This window comes from Oncorhynchus clarkii, chromosome 18 (assembly GCF_045791955.1).
Source record: "Oncorhynchus clarkii lewisi isolate Uvic-CL-2024 chromosome 18, UVic_Ocla_1.0, whole genome shotgun sequence".
NCBI lineage: Eukaryota > Metazoa > Chordata > Actinopteri > Salmoniformes > Salmonidae > Oncorhynchus > Oncorhynchus clarkii.
In genome coordinates, this window is record NC_092164.1 from 58,648,402 (window position 1) to 58,668,664 (window position 20,263).

The 20,263-nt window shown below is 44.8% G+C and overlaps 1 pseudogene; it reads right to left on the reverse strand.

Annotated features, from left to right (window-relative positions):
- The window catches only part of LOC139372382 (syndetin-like), a 284,096-nt pseudogene that overhangs the window by 130,822 nt on the left and 133,011 nt on the right, over positions 1-20,263 (reverse strand).

Here is a 20,263-nt window from a genome sequence, read left to right on the forward strand (position 1 = left end):
AAGAGTCTGGTCGACTGGCAGCTCTGGCTGCTCCATGCTGACTGGCTGCTCCATGATGACTGGTAGCTCTGGCTGCTCCATGCTGACTGGCTGCTCCATGCTGACTGGCAGCTCTGGCTGCTCCATGCTGACTGGCTGCTCCATGCTGACTGACAGCTCTGGCTGCTCCATGCTGACTGGCTGCTCTGGCTGCTCCATGCTGACTGGCTGCTCCATGCTGACTGGCTGCTCCATGCTGACTGGCGGCCCTGGCTGCTCCATGTTGACTGGCGGCCCTGGCTGCTCCATGCTGACTGGCGGCCCTGGCTGCTCCATGCTGACTGGCGGCCCTGGCTGCTCCATGCTAACTGGCAGCTCTGGCGGCTCCTTGCAGACTGGCAGCTCTGGCGGCTCCTTGCAGACTGGCAGTTTTGGCGGCATCCTGCAGACAGGCAGCTCTGGCGGCTCCTTGCAGACTGGCAGCTCCATGCAGACTGGCAGCTCTATGCAGACTGGCAGCTCCATGCAGACTGGCAGCTCCTTGCAGACTGGCAGCTCCTTGCAGACTGGCAGCTCCTTGCAGACTGGCAGCTCCTTGCTAACTGGCAGCTCTAAGCTAACTGGCAGCTCTATGCTAACTGGCAGCTCTATGCTAACTGGCAGTTCTAAGCTAACTGGCAGCTCTAAGCTAACTGGCAGCTCTAAGCTAACTGGCAGCTCTAAGCTAACTGGCAGCTCTAAGCTAACTGGCAGCTCTATGCTAACTGGCAGTTCTGAACAGGCGGGAGACTCCGGCAGCGCTGTAGAGGCGGAAAGCTCTGACAGCGCTAAACAGGCGGGAGACTCCGACAGCGCTGGAGAGGAGGAGGGCTCCGACAGCGCTGGACAGGCGAGGCGCACTGTAGGCCTGATGCGTGGTACTGGCACTGGTGGTACTGGGCCAAGGACACGCACAGGAAGCCTGGTGCGGGGAGCTGCTACCGGAGGGCTGGGGTGTGGAGGTGGTACTGGAAAAACCGGACCGTGCAGGCGCACTGGAGCTCTTGAGCACCGAGCCTGCCCAACCTTACCTGGTTGAATGCTCACGGTCGCCCTGCCAGTGCGGCGAGGTGGAATAGCCCGCACTGGGCTATGCAGGCGAACCGGAGACACCGAGCCCAAGGCTGGTGCCATGTAAGCCGGCCCAAGGAGACGCACTGGGGACCAGCTGCGTAGAGCCGGCTTCATGGCATTAGGCTCGACGCTCAATCTAGCCCGGCAGACACGCGGAGCTGGAATATACCGCACCGGGCTATGCACCCGCACTGGAGACACCGTGCGCACCACTGCATAACACGGTGCCTGTCCGGTCTCTCTAGCCCCCCGGTAAGCACAGGGAGTCTGCTCAGGTCTCCTACCTGGCATAGCCATACTCCCTGTTAGCCCCCCCCCAAGAAATTTTTGGGGCTGCCTCTCAGGCTTCCATCCGCGTCGCCGTGCTGCCTTCTCATACCAGCGCCTCTCTGCTTTCACCGCCTCCATTCTACGGTAACCTTCCTCGCACTGCTCCAGCGAATCCCAGGCGGGCTCCGGCACTCTCCCTGGGTCGGCCGCCCACCTGTCGATCTCCTCCCAAGTAGTATACTCCATACTGTACTCCTCCTTGGGCTGTTCCTGTTGTTTCTTCTCCCGCTGCACCTTAGTGCGGCTACACTCCCCTGGTTTAGCCCAGGGTCCTCTCCCGTCGAGGATTTCCTCCCATGTCCAGAAATCCTTATTGCGCTTCTCCTCGCGCTGCTCCTGCCTGTTGACACGCTGCTTGGTCCGTTGGTGGTGGGTGATTCTGTAACGGCTTTCTTCTATCTCCTCTTCTGATGAAGAAGTAGAACAAGGATCGGACCAAAATGCAGCGTGTAGATTGCGATCCATGTTTTAATGAACAAATGTAAAACACGAATCAATACAAATACTACAAAATAAAGAACGTAATGAACGTAACGAAAACCTAAACAGCCTATCTGGTGAAAACACATAGACAGGAACAATCACCCACAAACACACAGTGAAACCCAGGCTACCTAAATATGGTTCCCAATCAGAGACAATGACGAACACCTGCCTCTGATTGAGAACCATATCAGGCCGAACATAGAACTGGACAAACTAGACATGTAACATAGAATGCCCACTCAGATCACACCCTGACCAACCAAAACATAGAAAATACAAAGTAAACTATGGTCAGGGCGTGACACATCTCCTAGATATAGGACAGACACTTCAACACTTTATTCCTTATGAGTGGCGCAGCGGTCTAAGGCACTGCATCTAAGTGCAAGAGGCGTCATTACAGTCCCTGGTTCGAATACAGGCTGTATCACATCCGGCCGTGATTGTGAGTCCCATAGGGCAGCGCACAATTGGCCCCGTGCCGTCCGGGTCTGGCCGGTGTAGGCCGTCATTGTAAATAAGAATTTGTTCTTAACCGACTTGCCGAGTTAAACGTTAAAAAAAATCAAATAAATGAATGTGTTATTCAATGCGTTTCTATGGGCTATAGTAGTTGGCCAAATTCAATATTAACCCCAAAAATGTTTTATCCCTCCATATGTTAGCTTAGTAGTACACCCCTGTTCTGAGAGCAAAAGGGGTCCCCAATGTTTAGTACACTGTGTATATTACCACAAGTATATAACCATCAGTATTTATATACTCGTGCTACCAGTCACTTTCCAGCCCTGTCTACATATATATCCACCTATCACACACACTCCACCATGCACCCACCCGTCACTGTTAATTATTATTATTATTATTTATCCTGCTACCAGTCAATTTCTCCTAATCCCCCTCCTACATTTCCATATCCACCTCAAACTACTCCAGTATCCCTGCACATTGTAAATGTGGTATTAGCACGGACCCTGTATATAGCTTCCTCTTTTATTTATTGTATCTTCTTTATTATATATAATTTACTATGAGTTCTTATTTAGATATTGATTTATGCACTGTTGGGGTTAGAGCTTGCAAGTTAAGCATTTTACTGTACTTGTGTCACGTCCTGACCTTAGTTCTTTTTTTATGTCTCTATTTGGTTTGGTCAGGATGTGAGTTGGGTGGGCATTCTATGTTCTTTATTTCTATGTTTTGTGTTTCTATGTGTTGGCCGGGTATGGTTCTCAATCAGGGACAGCTGTCTATCGTTGTCTCTGATAAGGAATCATGCTTAGGCAGCCTGTTTTGCCACCTTAGGTTGTGGGATGTTGTTTTTTGTTAGCTCTGTGTAGCCTTCAGAATGTGACGGTTGTTTTTCTTGTGTTGTTTTGTTTGGTGTTTGGATTAAATAAAGAATCATGAACACGTACCATGCTGCACCTTGGTCCACTTCTGCCGACGAGCGTGACACCCTTGCCCTTCTTCTGCCCAGAGAGATATTTGTTCCTGTCTGCGAGATGAACTGAGGACCCATCTGGCTGTACAGACTCAGACAGTATATCCCTAGAGAGCCATGTTTCCGTGAAATAGACTGTTACAATCCCTAATGTCTCCTTGGAAGGAAATACTCCCTCTGAGCTCATCAACTTTATTATTCAGTAACTGAACATTAGCGAGTAATATACTCGGAAGTGGTGGGTGGTGTGCGCACATCCTGAGTCGGACTAGAAGTCCACTCAGAGTACCTTTTTTCCACAATCGGTGTTTAGGATAGGCCTCTGGAATCAGTTCAATTGCCCTGGGGGGTACGAACAAAGGATCAGACTATTATTCCTGGTCGTAATGCTGGTAATGCTGGTGAGTTACCACCGCTCTGATATCCAAAAGTTCTACTTGGCTGTATGTCATAACACAAATCAATTCCTGGACTAATAATTTAAGAAATAACACATAAAAATCAAAATAGTGCAAAGTTTCCTAAGAGCTAGAAGCACGGCAGCCCTATCCATCCACCATTTCAAACTAGAGATTTCATGGCTAATTGAGGTAAGATAATAATTCTGCTCAGAATATGCATGTATAAACTACACATTGACACATCCAGCCCAAAGCGGAAGATTTAAAAAATACAAAGTTCCAGAGCTTGTCTTTAACAAGTGAGCAAGAAGGGAGATTAGCTCTTCTGACTGTCTGGGAGATGTAGAGAAAAGGTTAATGCTACTAATGGGAACAGGGGAGGGAGGAAAGAGGAGAGGAGCCCGATGAGGAGGGTGATTTAACCGTGCAAAGACTTAAATGGTTAGATAAAGTAGTTCTAGGTTACTTTCTATCCAGGTTGGGCCTCAGTTTGACACCAGCATAATATGAATTAATATAGTGATAGAAGTCATTGCAATGTTCTCCAGAAAAATATCACAGCAGGGTCAAAGCAGTTAAACTTGGACAAGGAAAAATCTGGGAAGTGAGTGAGGTGTGATGAAACAGCATCCAGGGGCTTTCATTGTGTTACTGTTACACATTTCAAAATTGTAAACAGATATCCTCCCCCGACAACGGAAAGGAAGGATGCCAGAAAACAACCAGCCAACGTCTCACAGACTACAGCATAAAGTTCCAAGATGTAGTTTCGCCAAGTACTTCAACAAGATAAAACTGTGACAAGGAGCCTTGAGAAACCTGGACGGTCTCCAGTCAAATCCTAGCCAGCCAAAACTTAATTTAAACACCCATTTAAAACAAATTAATTACTTGATATTTAAGCAATAAGGCAAGGGGGGGGGGGGGGGGTGGTATACGGCCAATATACCACGGCTAAGGGCTGTTCTTAAGGACACAGCCCGTAGCCGTTGTATGGTGGCCATATACAACAAACTCCAGAGATTCCTTATTGCTATTATAAACTGGTTATCAACGTAATTAGAGCAGTAAAATGCAATTTTTTTGTCATACCCGTGGAATACGGTCTGATATACCATGGCTGTCAGTCAGTCAGCTTTCAGGGCTCGAACCACCCAGTTTATAATTCATCTTTTGACCTGGCAACCACATTTACTTCATCATCATGTTGGAAGCGACGAAGATGACGTTGGAGTGTGAAAACACACAACAAAGCTGGTCACAGGCCAGGGAAAGCAATTTACCTGCTGATAGGCCCGGCAAATGAAGGAGAGAAGCCGCCTTAACAAATACAGAGGTTAGTAGCAGAGGCAATGGAAGGCAATGGGAGGCGTAATTGTAAATTTTCGCCCAGGGATTGCTCTATTATTTAATGTCTCAGACACACATAATTAGCCAAGCAATCATGTGCATGAAAATGCCTAAATGATCAGGATCAGAAGGAACTGGTGTAGCTACGTATCAATGACGGCATCTGTTACACTAACTATGGAGTCACTTTTGGTCTGAATCAAGGAAGGCAGTTGTCCAAATTAGGCCTTAATATATCATAGTCACACCAAGAAATAACACAAAAAAACAGGACATGTTGTGAGAAATCCTATGCTCCTAAGACATTTTTTTTACAATATTTTTTTTATTTTACCTTTATTTAACTAAGCAAGTTAGTTAAAGAACAAATTCTTATTTTCAATGACGGCCTAGGAACAGTGGGTTAACTGCCTTGGTCCGGGGCAGAACAACAGATTTTTACCTTGTCAGCTCGGGGATTCAATCTTGCAAACTTTCGGTTAATAGTCCAACGCTCTAACCACTAGGCTACTTGTCGCCACATCATAAGCCAATCACAAATGACCGTGAAAAAACCCAACTTGTTCACCAACAGCAAACGTTACTAGTTCATCGATCTTGATTTCATGTTGGTTTCATCTTGGAATGAGGCGAAGCTGTACCCGTGTCAAGGCCCCCTCTGTCCTGGATTGAGTGTATGTTTAGCGTGGAGGTTCTAAGCGAAAGGTCAATATGAAGGGTTCCAGTCAGTGCTGTGAGCTTGTAACCAATCCACTAACATCAGCCATTTATCCTCTCACCACCGAGGACCTGTCCATGCTGATCGAATATGACACTGGGTGAGCTAAGGCTGCAAATTCAATTTGGCAAGATGGGAGGGAACCCTTCGCCCATATTCAATTCAGAAACAACTTCCCTTTATTGAGTGGTGACAATAATTACTGATACATCATGGTGACAGGTTCATTATAGCAGCTGTGGTGACGCTCCGTGGAGGTGATGTAGGCTGCGTACCGAATAACACCCTATTCCCTGAATAGGGGCTCTGGTTAAAAGCAGGGCACTTTATCTGGAATAGGGTGCCACTTGGGATGCATACGCAGCGTTGCAGCCATCAAGGGACCTTTAAATAATTTTCTCCAATGACAGGCGGTCATGCAGGGCGCCCGGTAGAACGTGTTGGGGACAAGGACACACCGCACAGTCTGACAAATTAAGGCCAGCATGTGAATCACTCTTCTTAAGGCTTTGGTATACACAGAGATGTATACCCACTTATAAGAACACACAAACCGAATGCACACACACGTACCAAACACACACACACACACACACACACACACACACACACACACACACACACACACCCTTTACGTAGAGGAAGGTTGAAAGCGTATACAGAGTGAGGACACCTTCACTTAGAGGGTAGTAGAGGACAGCCAATCACACCCACTGATATGACAGCACCTCTTGATGGATGGCCCCGCCTCCTCTGATTAGCACTGAATGTTCCTTCACTCACAGAACAAGGAGATATGCTTAACTAAGGTTTGGAAGCTGGAGACTTGAAGGGCGCGTTCCAAACGGAAACCTATTCCCTATTTAGTACACTACACAGGGAATAGGACGCCATTTGGATCTCAGCCGAAGTCTCAACGGCACCAGTGATCAGGGGATAAAGGCATTACCATGGTCCTATTCGTCATCGCCCATTTTCTTAATCAATCCAATGAACTGAAGGGGGAAATTAAACCCCTTTTCCACAGAGAAAGGACAAGTTCCGCATCTGAGCCAAAACTACTATTGATTGAAAAAGTATTTGAAAATGCAAACTAATAAGAAGGAACAGAAAACTTTGCTAAATGATACAACTGAAACTTTATCGCCATTGAAACAGAGCCAATGGTTGTTTGTCCCAGACTTGGATACCTTAGTAAGGTGATAGTAGTGATGACAAGCTGGAAGTTTCTTGCTTATCCCAACATACACTCATCTTGGACTGCCTTTGTGGTCTCAAATTATCTAGATACCTGCATCTCTCTGGCTCATAGTTATACACAGTACCAGTCAAAAGTTTGGACACCTACTCATTCAAGGGTTTTTCTTTCTTTGTTCTATTTTATACATTGTAGAATAATAGTGAAGACATCAAAACTATGAAATAACACACAGAATAATGTAGTAACGAAAATAGTGTTAAACAAATCCAAACATGTTTTAGATTCTTCAGAGTAGCCTTGATGACATCTTTGCACACTCTTGGCATTCTCTCAACCAGCTTCACCTGGAATCCTTTTCCAACAGTCTTGAAGGAGTTCCCACATATGCTGAACACTTGTTGGCTGATTTTCCTTCACTGTGCGGTCCAACTCATCCCAAACTATCTCAATTGGGTTGAGGTCGACTGATTGTGGAGGCCAGGTCATCTGATGCAGCACTAAATCACTCTCCAAGTGTGACTGAAATTTTCCGGATTGACTGACCTTCATGTCTTTAAAGTAATGATGGACTGTCATTTCTCTTTGCTTATTTGAGCTGTTCTTGCCATAATATGGACTTGGTCTTTTACCAGATTTGGCTATCTTCTGCATCTTTTGTATACCACCCCTACCTTGTCACAACACAACTGATTGGCTCAAACACATTGAGAAGGAAAGAAATTCCACAAATTAACTTTTAACAAGGCACACATGTTAATTGAAGTGCATTCCAGGTGACTACCTCGTGAAGCTGGTTGAGAGAATGCCACGAGTGTGCAAAGCTGTCATCAAGGCAAAGGGTGGCTACTTTGATGAATCCCAAATATAAAATATTTGAGTAGGTGTATATATAAATACACCTTCTGCCTTTTCAGCAGATAGGCCATTAGCTTAGCTACCTTGTAATAACATGTAAATCTCTCTGAGCGATTCACTATGGCCTGTTTTGGTGACCATAGCAGTATTGCACTTGATAACCCTGTTTGACTGTGATGGGTTGGGTTTCTCAGAAAAGTAGAACACTCCAAACGTCATTCATTTGATCTAATCTAAATATCATGTAAACAATGCGTGGTCCTCCCTGTGGCTGTACGGAATCATCCTTAATAAATACATGAATAATACATAATTAACTCCTAACAGGGGGTGAGCACTGAGGGACATGATGTTGTCTGTAATTAGGATAAATAAATACATATTTTTCTCTTACTAATATCAATCAAAACAGCGCTTAAATTGAAATTAACATGAATGGATAATGGAATGGAAATGTACTGTATATTTACAGGTTTAAATATCACAGTTTATCTCCATTTATCTCCATCGTGTGGATCTAATCATCTAATCATTAGATTAATCATTAGAAACATTAGATTCAAGAGGTCTTTGGAGGGCTCGGTGACTTTTCAAAGTCAGCAGTGTGTTGGCGTCAACAAAGCACAAGCACCTATCACTTTCAGGCTTGGTTGGTTCAATGACCTTCTACATGGACAGCCTGAAAGAGGGAGAGCCACTGAAGCAACACTAGAAAACAAATTCCACTTGACTATCAACACACTGGTAAGTGCGGTGACAAATTCAACCTCAATTACCCATACCATCACGCCAATGTGTGCTGTGTGGGCTGTGCAAATGCAGCGCTGCGCATTCACAACCATTTTCGTTATATGAGGTGGGCAGACGAGAAGGCTCTGCTCTCTACAAAGGGCAAATGCAATACTTACAAATCCATCAATCTCTGTGATCAGGGGATAAGGCATCATGGTCCTACTCGTCATCGCCCATTTCCTTAATTAATCCAACATACAGAAGGAGGAAATGAAACGCCTTTTCCACAGAGAAAGGACAAGCTCTGCATTTGAGCTACTGCTGATTGACAAAGTATTTGAAAAGGCAAACTAACAGGAAGAAATTGTCACGCGTGCTCCCGCTCTCCCTCTGGCGCTCAGGCTGCCATTATTACGCACACCTGTCACCATCATTACGAGCAGCTGCACAATATGGGACTCACCTGGACTCCTTTGATGATTGACTTCGCTATTTCGGTTTGCTCCTCACTTTGTTCCCGGTGTCAGCATTAATCTCATTATGTGTTCATGTCCAGACACTGTCCTGTCCTATGTCTGTTGCTAATTAAATGTTCACTCCCTGTACTTGCTTCTCGTCTACCAGCGTCGAGCCTTACAGAAAAAGAGAACTTTACTCAACAATAAACCTGAAACAGTAGCTCTGCTCTCTATAAAGGTCAAATGCAATACTTAGAAATCAAATCAATCTCCAGGTTTACATCTGTGGGACAGTAATGGGGGTGGCAGGTAGTTTAGCGGTTAAATGCGATTAACCCCCCAAAAAATCGCTGATTTGAAACCCGAGCCGACAAGGTGGAAAAATCTGCCGTTCTGCCCTTGAGCCAGGCAGTTAACCCCCACCAGCCCCCAAACTGCTCCCCTGGATGTCAATTAAGGAAGCCCCACGCACCTCTGATTCAGAGGGGTTGGCTTAAATGCGGAAGGCACATTTAGGTTGAACTCATTCAGTTGCGCAACTAACTACTGTAGGTATCCCCTTTTCCCTAATGAAAGTCAACTCCCCTTTCTTTTTTATATATTTCTGTACACAATCAGCTTAAATTGATTTAGGGGTGGCTAATAAAAAGTGTCTAGCTTCTAAGAACTTCTAGAGGACGAGGGGAAACTACGGCAGCAGAAATGCAAGACGAACTGTACAACGTGAAGGTGGCTAAAGAAGGGATCTTTATTATATGGAATGTTACAGGCGTTTAGGTGTAATAAGCCTAAGGGAATCAGGGCTTTAGGAGTAATAAGCCTAAGGGAATCAGGGCTTTAGGTGTATTAAGCCTAAGGGAATCAGGGCTTTAGGTGTAATAAGCCTAAGGGAATCAGGGCTTTAGGTGTAATAAGCCTAAGGGAATCAGGGCTTTAGGTGTATTAAGCTTAAGGGAATCAGGGCTTTAGGAGTAATACGCCTAAGGGAATCAGGGCTTTAGGTGTAATAAGCCTAAGGGAATCAGGGCTTTAGGTGTATTAAGCCTAAGGGAATCAGGGCTTTAGGTGTAATAAGCCTAAGGGAATCAGGGCTTTAGGTGTATTAAGCCTAAGGGAATCAGGGCTTTAGGTGTGTTAAGAATAAGGGAATCATGGCTATAGAAGTACGAGAGGTTAGAGGGTGGACAGTGAATAAGGGTTTTAGTGGTTGCTTGCCTGAACTAAAGGGGAGGGGACCGTGCAACGCTGAATTAAAGGGGAGGGGCTATTGGTCAGCCAAAGGCCTAGTGTTGTGCTGAATTAAGGGGATGGGCTAGATATTGGTGGGACAGGTGTACCTGTGGCGGTTGCGGAATCTTCCTTGTCACGCTCCTCGTGCCACTGCATGGTCCGGTGATAGCTGAGCATCACCTCCCATAATGCCTTGCACAGGTTGCTAAGCCAGGGGAAGTAGCTGTCTGGAGTGATGTGCTGCGGATGAGACAGAAAAGATGGAGACAAAAATGGAAAAAGAGAGTGGGAGGGAGGGAGAGATTAAGTGGGAGAGAAAAAGAGAGTGGGAGAGAAAGAGAGGTGTTAGATAAACTTCCTGTTTTTTCTTCCTGTGAGGTCACAATGAAGAAATTATGTGATTGCCAGACATCAATTATTAGCCCAGCACCTAAAGATGTACGTATGCTCACAACCATTTCTGTGGAGTTATTTTTGACCACAGGACTTGATGTGTTGCCTATAAGCGTGGGTTTGTTTAACACCCAAACAGCCAGAGGCCAGAAAAGGATGAAATATGCCACTGAACGTAATTGGCCACTAATTTCTACTGATCATCCATAATCAAGGAGAACTTTGATATATAACAGTCCAAATAGCAGTCATTTACAGCAGAGAACTGTTGATGTCTGGCTGAAACTCTTCTCCTATCCATCCTGTTGGTCTTGCTTAAGCCTGATTTGTAGCCTTCCAGTTGACATTCAAGGACTCACATCTGAGGAGAAACTTCATCTCAGTGCTCCTTTAAACAGTCAGTAGCATAATGAATAGACCTCACCAAAGACAACAGTGGAACAGCTAACTGTCATCCCAGAAGATGTCATTCAAATTAGGATGGGGTTGTATGTGAAGAGGTAGGCTACTGGCAGACAGGCAGGTAGACAGGCGCTTATCTTCAAACTGTCTTGCAGCCAGAGAGAACAGGCTGTGTGTTTTTATATTTTTCTGACCCACAGACACCGATGGTTCAGTAATGAACCTGAAACTATTACATCGACGACAACGTCGAACACTATTAAATTCCTTGTGCCTGACCCCCCAAAAAATTATAAAAAGTCCAAAGAAATGTATTATATTGACCTTTAGTAGGCCCATCAAAATATGACCTGCCTCTTGTGGCACAATTTCAGGCACAAAGCAATCTAGTAATACTTTTTGGCAAACCTCAACATAGCAGCTAGCATCGTCATAACTCTCTATGGCTGGCATTGAGAGGCTCGCCCCATCAAGCCCAGCGGTGCACAGAGCTCCGAGGCTACATACCTCGTGGCCTGACACAGATCAAGGAACATTTCTCCAGCCATAGTTTTCAACACCGTCAGAGACTAAAGAGTCATCATTGCATTCTGAAAGGAGTCTGCTGCCGCTCACCAGAAGCTCTATGATGCCAATTGTTTTAAACATAGCTCCGCGTGTGAGACCTCCTGTTCCCTCTACCAGGCAGCTGTAAATTACCAACAGCAAGCCACGCACATCAGGGCTTTCTGCAGGGGCAAACAGTGCATAGCAACACTGACCCTGGCTGTGGGAAAGCTAACAGGAGCGAAGGGTTACGGATCAATTTATGTATTGCAGCCGTCTCTCTTTCCCCTCTCAGAGTTTACCGCCAGCCTGTAAATTAGAGGAAGCCAGGGTTCAGGCTGCCAGACCCACCCGGCTGCCAGACCCACCAGGCTGCCAAACTCTTTCTCCGAGTGCCTCTGGGTGAGAGAATTCACAATCGCAAACAGCGAGTCGAGTGAATGATATCATTCAGTGACCCCACCCCATGAGTTTGGTTAAATGTTAAAAAAAATACACAAATGTTGAAACCGAGGGGAAGGTAATACTAACATAGAACCCTCTGAGCCCTCTGAGCCTCCTGACTGGCATAGTGGTCTAAGGCACTGCATTGCAGTTACGCTAAAGGCGTCACTACAGATCCGGGTTCGATCCCGGTCTGTGTCGCAGTCAGACGCAACCCGGGAAACCCATGAGGCAGTGCACAATTGGCCCAGCGTCGTCCGGGTTAGGGGAATGTTTGGCCGGCCGGGATGTCCTTGTCCCATCGCGCTCTAGCGACTCCTGTGGTGCGCCGGGCACATGCACGCTGACACGGTTGCCAGTTGGACGGTGTTTCCTCCTACACATTGGTGCGGCTTCATGTTTCGCATGACTTGACCCGACCAGGGTCTGTAGTGACACCTCTAGCACTGAGATGCAGTGCCTTAGACTGCTGCGCCACTCGGGAGCCCCATCTCATCCAAAATATATTCTATTGGGTTTTATCAGCAACAAAGTTCAGATACGCTATGGTGTTCATTGCTCAATTGGTTTCAAAGGACCAAATGTGCATCCCCAATCCAGTACACCACTACTGTACCGTTGACACCAGGCAGGATGGGGCCATGGACTCATGCTGTTTACACCAAATGCTGACTCTGCCATCAGCATGACACAATAGGAACTGGGATTCGTTGGACAAGGCAATGTTTTTCCACTCCTCATTTGTCCAGTGTTGGTGATTGCGTGCTGGAGTCACTTTTTCTTGTTTTTAACTGATGGAACCAGGTGTGGTCTTCTGCTGAAATAGCCCATCCGTGACAAAGATCAACTAGTTGTGCGTTTCGAGATGCCGTTCTGCACACCACAGTTGTACTGCACCGCTATTTGTCTGTTTGTGGCCAGTCTGTTAGCTTGCATGATTCTCAGTAATCCACAGACATTGTTGTGCGTGAAAAGCCCAGAAGGCCAGCCGTTTCTAAGATACTGGATGCAGCTCGCCTTGCACCGATGATCAAACCACAAGCAAAGAGGCTTAGGTCACTCGTTTTGTCCATTCTAACATTCAATTGAACATTAACTGAATGCCTCGATGCCCGTCTGCCTGCTTTATATAGCAAGCCACGAACATGTGACTAGGACTGTGGCGGTTGTTACATTTTGTCAGACAGTTACTGTCATGCAAAAGACTGCTGGTCTCACGGTAATTGACCGTTAATTAACAAACACGTTTAGAATCTTTAGGCATCCAAGCATACAAGATGCATACAAGATGCATACAAGATGCATACAAGCCACTGACGCGCGCCTTGGCAACGTCTACTGTACATTTAAAAAGTCTCATAAATAATGAGATCAATCAATTGAATGTAGACCATCACAATAAATCCAATATGTATTTTAGTCAGGTCTAAAGAAACATTATGATACAGAGAAGAACAGAATGAGTTGGCCTACTGTATGTTATCTGACTATGCTCCATGTAGGCGTGTTCATTTAGCTGACAAGATATGCTTATAAGTCCCATGCCAGTCTTTTATATTATATGATTTTATAGTAAGAATATAATTTAACCTATCTGAATAAAATACAAAGGATATTTTTCCCATTCCGGAGCAAATGTGCATATGAAGTTGCTATTTTGAGCGTAAAAGTAAACATAAATATGCTAGATTTAGAATTATTAGGCAACTTAGATGTGAATGATACAAACCTAAGAATGTGTTAGAAATCAGAACATAATAGGCTGCATGGTGCAACTAAAGGCTATTGATGATTTGAGAAAGTCACAAAAAAAGCTTGATCTCTGTTCCTTGCCTCAGACTGCACAGCTGTTCTCTCATCAAGTGATCTTATTTTCACCCAACAGACTATTCTCAATGAATCTTTACTAATATGTCAAATGTGTTTAGATTTAGAATGTATCAAATGGGCAGGAACAGGGGCAGGGGAAAATAGACGTCATCTGTATGTGCTGGAATAATGAAGGGATGCACCCCTATAAAACTTTTCCCCGTGCAGGATACTCATTAGCAATGAGTTGCTCAGTTGGTAAAACCTCTCACATTAACATTCAACAACAGTCACTGGGACAATTAGCTGAGTAGTTAAACCACAATAAACAGACACGAAGCAGCTTAACTATAGTCCTCCCGAAGTGTAGAATAAACCTATTAATAATATAATCTAAAAAATAAATCTCCCCCAAAAAAAGACAACAGACAAATTATTCCGATGGGAAAATATTTTTTAGATTTACACAAACACTGGTTTCATGGGGGAAATGGTCACATGACTATGTCTCACACATGGACTATTTAAAAGTCACCTACGAACAAGCCACCCAGCACATGGGGTGTATTCACAGGGAACCAAATGGAAGCAAAACGGGGAGGGAGTAATGTAAACTTGTCCAATAAGAAACACTTGTTTTAGCTGCAAAAACGTTTGTTGCAAAGTGTTTTGCTACAGTTTGCCAAGTTCCTGGCTGCCCTTACCAATAACCTAGTATGGCATCATGTGATGCAATCAGTGAGTTTGTGGATGTTGACGCTGTCTGTCCCCTCGTGAGATGTTTGAGATGGAGCTAATATCAGACAACACAGAGCCTAATAGAGGAGCAGCTATAGCAGCCTAAAACAATCACGCCTCAGTACACACAATATCACACAGACACACACAGCTGACTGCTAGATCCATTTCATCTCAGCCAATTCCAGATCTTTCTAATGCCTGCCACCATACTTAGAAGCAATAACAGCGTGTCACTGATGTGTCAAGCATTCCTTTACTGTGGGATATTATGAGAATTTTGCTATTATTGGAGACAAAAACGGGTTAATCCCAAGACAATATGTCACCAATAATACTTTCAGATTTCAAAAGCATGATGCAGTGCCTTTAGAATGTATTCATACCCCTTGACTTATTTCACCTTTTGTTGTGTTACAGACTGAATCTAAAATGGATTAAATAAAAAAAAATCTCACCCATCTACACACAATACCCCATAATGACAAAGTGAAAACATGTTTTAAGAAATCTTTGCAAATGTATTGAAAATGAAATACAGAAATATTTAATTTACATAAGTATTCACACCCCTGAGTCAATACTTTGTAGAGCTATCTTTGGTGGCGACTACAGCTTTGAGTCGTCTGGATCTTGGGATTTTCTTCCTCACAGATTTTCTCAAGCTCTGTTAAGTTAGATGGGGAGTGGCGGTGAACAGCAATCTTCAAGTCTTTCCACAGATTTTCAATGGGATTCAAGTCTGGGCTTTGGCTGGGTCACAAGGACTTTCACATTCTTGTTCTGAAGCCATTCCAGCGTTGCTTTGGCTGTGTGCTTGGGATCATTGTCTTGTTGGAACGTAAATCTTCGCCAGTCTAAGGTTGTTTCCACTCTGAAGTAGGTTCTCATCAAGGATTTTCCTGTATTTGGCTCCATTCAATGTTCCCTCTATCCTTACCAGTCTCCCAGTCCGTGCCGCTGAAAAGCATCCCCATAGCACGATGCTGCCACCACGCTTCAAGGTAGGGATCGTGTTAGACAGGTGATAAGCTGTGCCTGGTTTTATCCAGACAGCGCTATGCATTCAGACCCAAGACTTAAATTTTTGTCTCATCAGTCCACAGAATCTGTTGCCTTATGCTCCCAGAGTCTTTCATGTGCCTTTTTGCAAAACTCCAGCCGTGCTGTCACGTGTCTTTTTTTCAGGAGTGGCTTCCGTCTGGTCACTCTCCCAGATTGGTGAAGTGCTATAGAGTCTTTCTGGCAGATTCTCCAATCTCAGCCAAGGAACTCTGTAGTTCTGTCAGAGTGGTTATTGAGTTCTTGGTCACCTCCCTGACCAAGGTCCTTCTTGCCCAGTTTCTCAGTTTGGTTGGACAGCCAGCTCTAGGCAGTCTGGGTAGTTCCATATTCTTTCAATTTCCCAATCATGGAGACCACTGTGTCCTTGGAAACGTTCAACACACTCTAGAAATTGTTTTATACCCTTCCCAGATATATGCCTCATCACAATTCTACAGTGTCTCGGAGATCTACAGACAGTTCCTTGAACTTAATGGTATAGTTTCTGCTCTGACATGCACTGTCAAATGTGGGACCTTATATAGACAGGTGTGTTCCTTTCTAAATCATGTCCAAACAACTGAATTGGCCACAGGTGGACTCCAATCAAGTTGCAGCGACATCAAGGATGATCAAAGGAAATTGGATGCACCGGAGTTCAATTTGGAGCATCATAGCAAAGAGGTGTGAATACTTATGTAAATGAGATATTTCTGTGTTTGTAACGCAACAAAATGTGGAATAAGTCCAGGGGTATGAATACTTTCAGAAGGCACTGTGTACCATGTTTAATATCTCAGATTGAGGAGACAAAAGTAAATTGCCTCCCCCATCCAACCTGTTATCAAAGTGTTAAATGAGTGATCCACATCCTAGAGGACTATCAATGGTCCAGCCCTGCCATTTGATGGTGATGCTCTCCTGCTATGGTAGGAAATATCACAGCACATTGCCAGGCAACTGGGACTAGTTGGCAGGAGAAAGGGGTCGCAGGTCTTCCTTCCAAGCCCCCCCAGGGGGTTAGCCTCAGCCGGGCAGACCAGAGGAACAGCCTGCTGGACACACACGGACACTACACCTGCTCCGGGTAAGGTCCCAGCTGGGTGTTTTATCTCCAGAGAGTATTCTCTACACCGCCAGAGGGCAGGTTGGATTTGATGTATGGAGAGGCACTGGAGTCCGATCACTGCATCATTCAGACAGAGAGCTGAGTACAGTGTTTTGGGGCGGCTAGGGTCGGAGGGAGATGAGGTGGCTTAAATTCCTTTCCTTTTTTTTAGCTGATTCACTTCCATTTTGAGATGTGATCATACTGCTTTCCCAAACTGCAGAGGATGAAAAAAAAACGGCACCCTGCCTACTGCCTACTAGTCAGCAATCTGCAGATCTGCCGAGCCAGCAAAGCACAACATCATCTCCTCCTCCTTCTCCTTCATCAAAGTGCAGCTAGCCTTCTCAAGGACAATACAACACATTCATTCAGTCATGGTGGCAACACTGGCAGGCCACTGCACTGCCCACACCTCAGGCAAGTTACAGTGATGTTTCACGACAAAATCAAACTATGTCAGAAGCTGGTGGCATGTCTTGTGGGGTATGCATGGTTGTCTGAGACGTTTTGACAAGCTGTGTGCACCGAGGTGTCTGTTTAAACTACTAGCACACAGCTTGTCAACAATTCTTACAAAAACAATTAGTGATGAAGTTAATCTTTCCTCCACTTTGAGCCATGAGAGATTTACAGTCGTGGCCAAAAGTGTTGAGAATGACACAAATATTAATTTACACAAAGTCTGCTGCCTCAGTGTTTAGATATTTTTGTCAGATGTTACTATGGAATACTGAAGTATAATTACATGCATTTCATAAGTGTCACAGGCTTTTATTGACAATTACATGAAGTTGATGCAAAGAGTCAATATTTGCAGTGTTGACCCTTCTTTTTCAAGACCTCTGCAATCCTCCCTGTCATGCTGTCAATTAACTTCTGGGTCACATCCTGACTGATGGCAGCCCATTCTTGCATAATCAATGCTTGGAGTTTGTCAGAATTTGTGGGTTTTTGTTTGAGTGATCCCACTCCCTTGGCTGAGAAGCAACCCCACACATGAATGGTCTCAGGATGCTTTACTGTTGGCATGACACAGGACTGATGGTAGCGCTCACCTTGTCTTCTCTGGACAAACTTTTTTATGGATGCCCCAAACAATCGGAAAGGGGATTCATCAGAGAAAATGACTTTACCCCAGTCCTCAGCAGTCCAATCCCTGTACCTTTTGCAGAATATCAGTCTGTCCCTGATGTTTTTCCTGGAGAGAAGTGGCTTCTTTGCTGCTCTTCTTTACACCAGGCCATTCTCCAAAAGTCTTCGCCTCACAGATGCACTCACACCTGCCTGCTGCCATTCCTGAGCAAGCTCTGTACTGGTGGTGCCCCGATCCCGCAGCTGAATCAACTTTAGGAGACGGTCCTGGCGCTTGCTGGACTTTCTTGCGCGCTCTGAAGCCTTCTTCTCAACAATTGAACCACTCTCCTTGAAGTTCTTGATGATCCGATAAATGGTTGATTTAGGTGCAATCTTACTGGCAGCAATATCCTTGCCTGTGAATCCCTTTTTGTGCAAAGCAATGATGACGGCATGTGTTTCCTTGCAGGTAACCATGGTCGACAGAGGAAGAACAATGACTCCAAGCACCACCCTCCTTTTGAAGCTTCCAGTCTGTTATTCAAACTCAATCAGCATGACAGAGTGATCTCCAGCCTTGTCCTCGTCAACACTCACACCTGTGTTAACGAGAGAATCACTGACATGATGTCAGCTGGTCCTTTTGTGGCAGGGCTGAAATGCAGTGGAAATATTTTTGGGGGATTCAGTTCATTTGCATGGCAAAGAGGGACTTTGCAATTAATTGCAATTCATCTGATCACTCTTCATAACATTCTGGAGTATATGCAAATTGCCATCTTACAAACTGAGACAGCAGACTTGGTGAAAATTTATATTTGTGTCATTCTCAAAACTTTAGGCCATGACTGTACATGCATATTATTAATGTTAGCTCTCTGTGTACATTTATTGGTTAGCTGTGCTGCCCTGTTCTGCCCTGTTGTTGAAACAAAAACACTTGTGTCATTTACCAAGACAACTTCTCTGAGTACAAAAAAAATCATAGTACCATGGTCTTAAACAAACCATCAGTCATTCCTGACTATATGACTTGCAAGGAGGGCACAACTGACCATTACAGAAAGGCCTTATAGAGTATGATGCTCAGAGTGGGTGACCATGTGTGGCAGCGTGACACAGCGTTAGTGCTCCAGCATGGAAGGCTTTCATGTTCAGCCACCATGCACGATGCTTCTCTTTCTCTGCTTGTGCCACTGATTACAGTATAGAAGGCTACATGCAGACTGAGCAACTGTCTCCTTTTCATTGGTTTAATTCACACTTCACTGTGTTAAATCAGCAAATGCCGCTCTTTCTCCCACGTCTCTCTTCTGCTCTCAGTGATCATTGGTGCATCTCTCACAGAGCTAACGGTCAGGAGGAATTCAAAGTCCCCTGCTGTACCATATGGGAAATGTTCCTCAGCCTTTTCCTGAGACTTCATCGCCTACCAGAGCACTAGATAAACTCATCTGGTGTTACCGTGGTGATGAGTGAAGTGCAGACCTATCTGGCACATTGAAATATTAATTACTGAAAGCCTGGTTAACACTATTGTACCTAGACAGCTTGAGATGTGAACGTTGTTACGAGCTAGAGTGGGTGAATCATCATGCCATGCTAGAATAAATCACCTCATTAACTCCATGCCAAGGACAATTTGGAAGACACAAACAACAGTGTCTGTTTAATCTGAGATACATGAATGACTGCTAGCTGAAAATCTACCTTCCATTCAGTTTAAGCACAAATAAATACAAACTGAGTTTTAGAGAAACTAAATATGAGAGTATATGAAACAGCATATAAACAGCAAGACACAAGAAATGAGCTTCCAGGCCTGGAAATCTGGGATCATCGATGCAAAGGAAAGCAGACCTTTATAAATGAGAGAACACAACAAACGGCCCCAGCATTGAGTTGTTTATTGATGCTGTTATACAAGAAGATAAACACCCTTTTTCTATCGCAGCTGGAACGGAGGGAGATACTGGGTTATGTGTTTGGAGAAAGTATCAGTTTCACTCAATAATGATGCAAGCACAAAACACAGGACAGAGAGAGAGAGAGAGAGACTGTGAGAGATAGAAAGAGAGACTGTGAGAGATAGAGAGAGAGACTGTGAGAGATAGAGAGAGAGACTGTGAGAGATAGAGAGAGAGACTGTGAGAGATAGAGAGAGAGAGACTGTGAGAGATAGAGAGAGAGACTGTGAGAGATAGAGAGAGAGAGACTGTGAGAGATAGAAAGAGAGACTGTGAGAGATAGAGAGAGAGAGAGACTGTGAGAGATAGAGAGAGAGACTGTGAGAGTGAGAGGGAAATAAAACCAGACTTGAGCGTCCATGCCTGGAAATCTGGGAACATCAATGTAAATGAAAGCAGACCTCCTTCATATAAATGAGAGAACACAACAAACGGCCC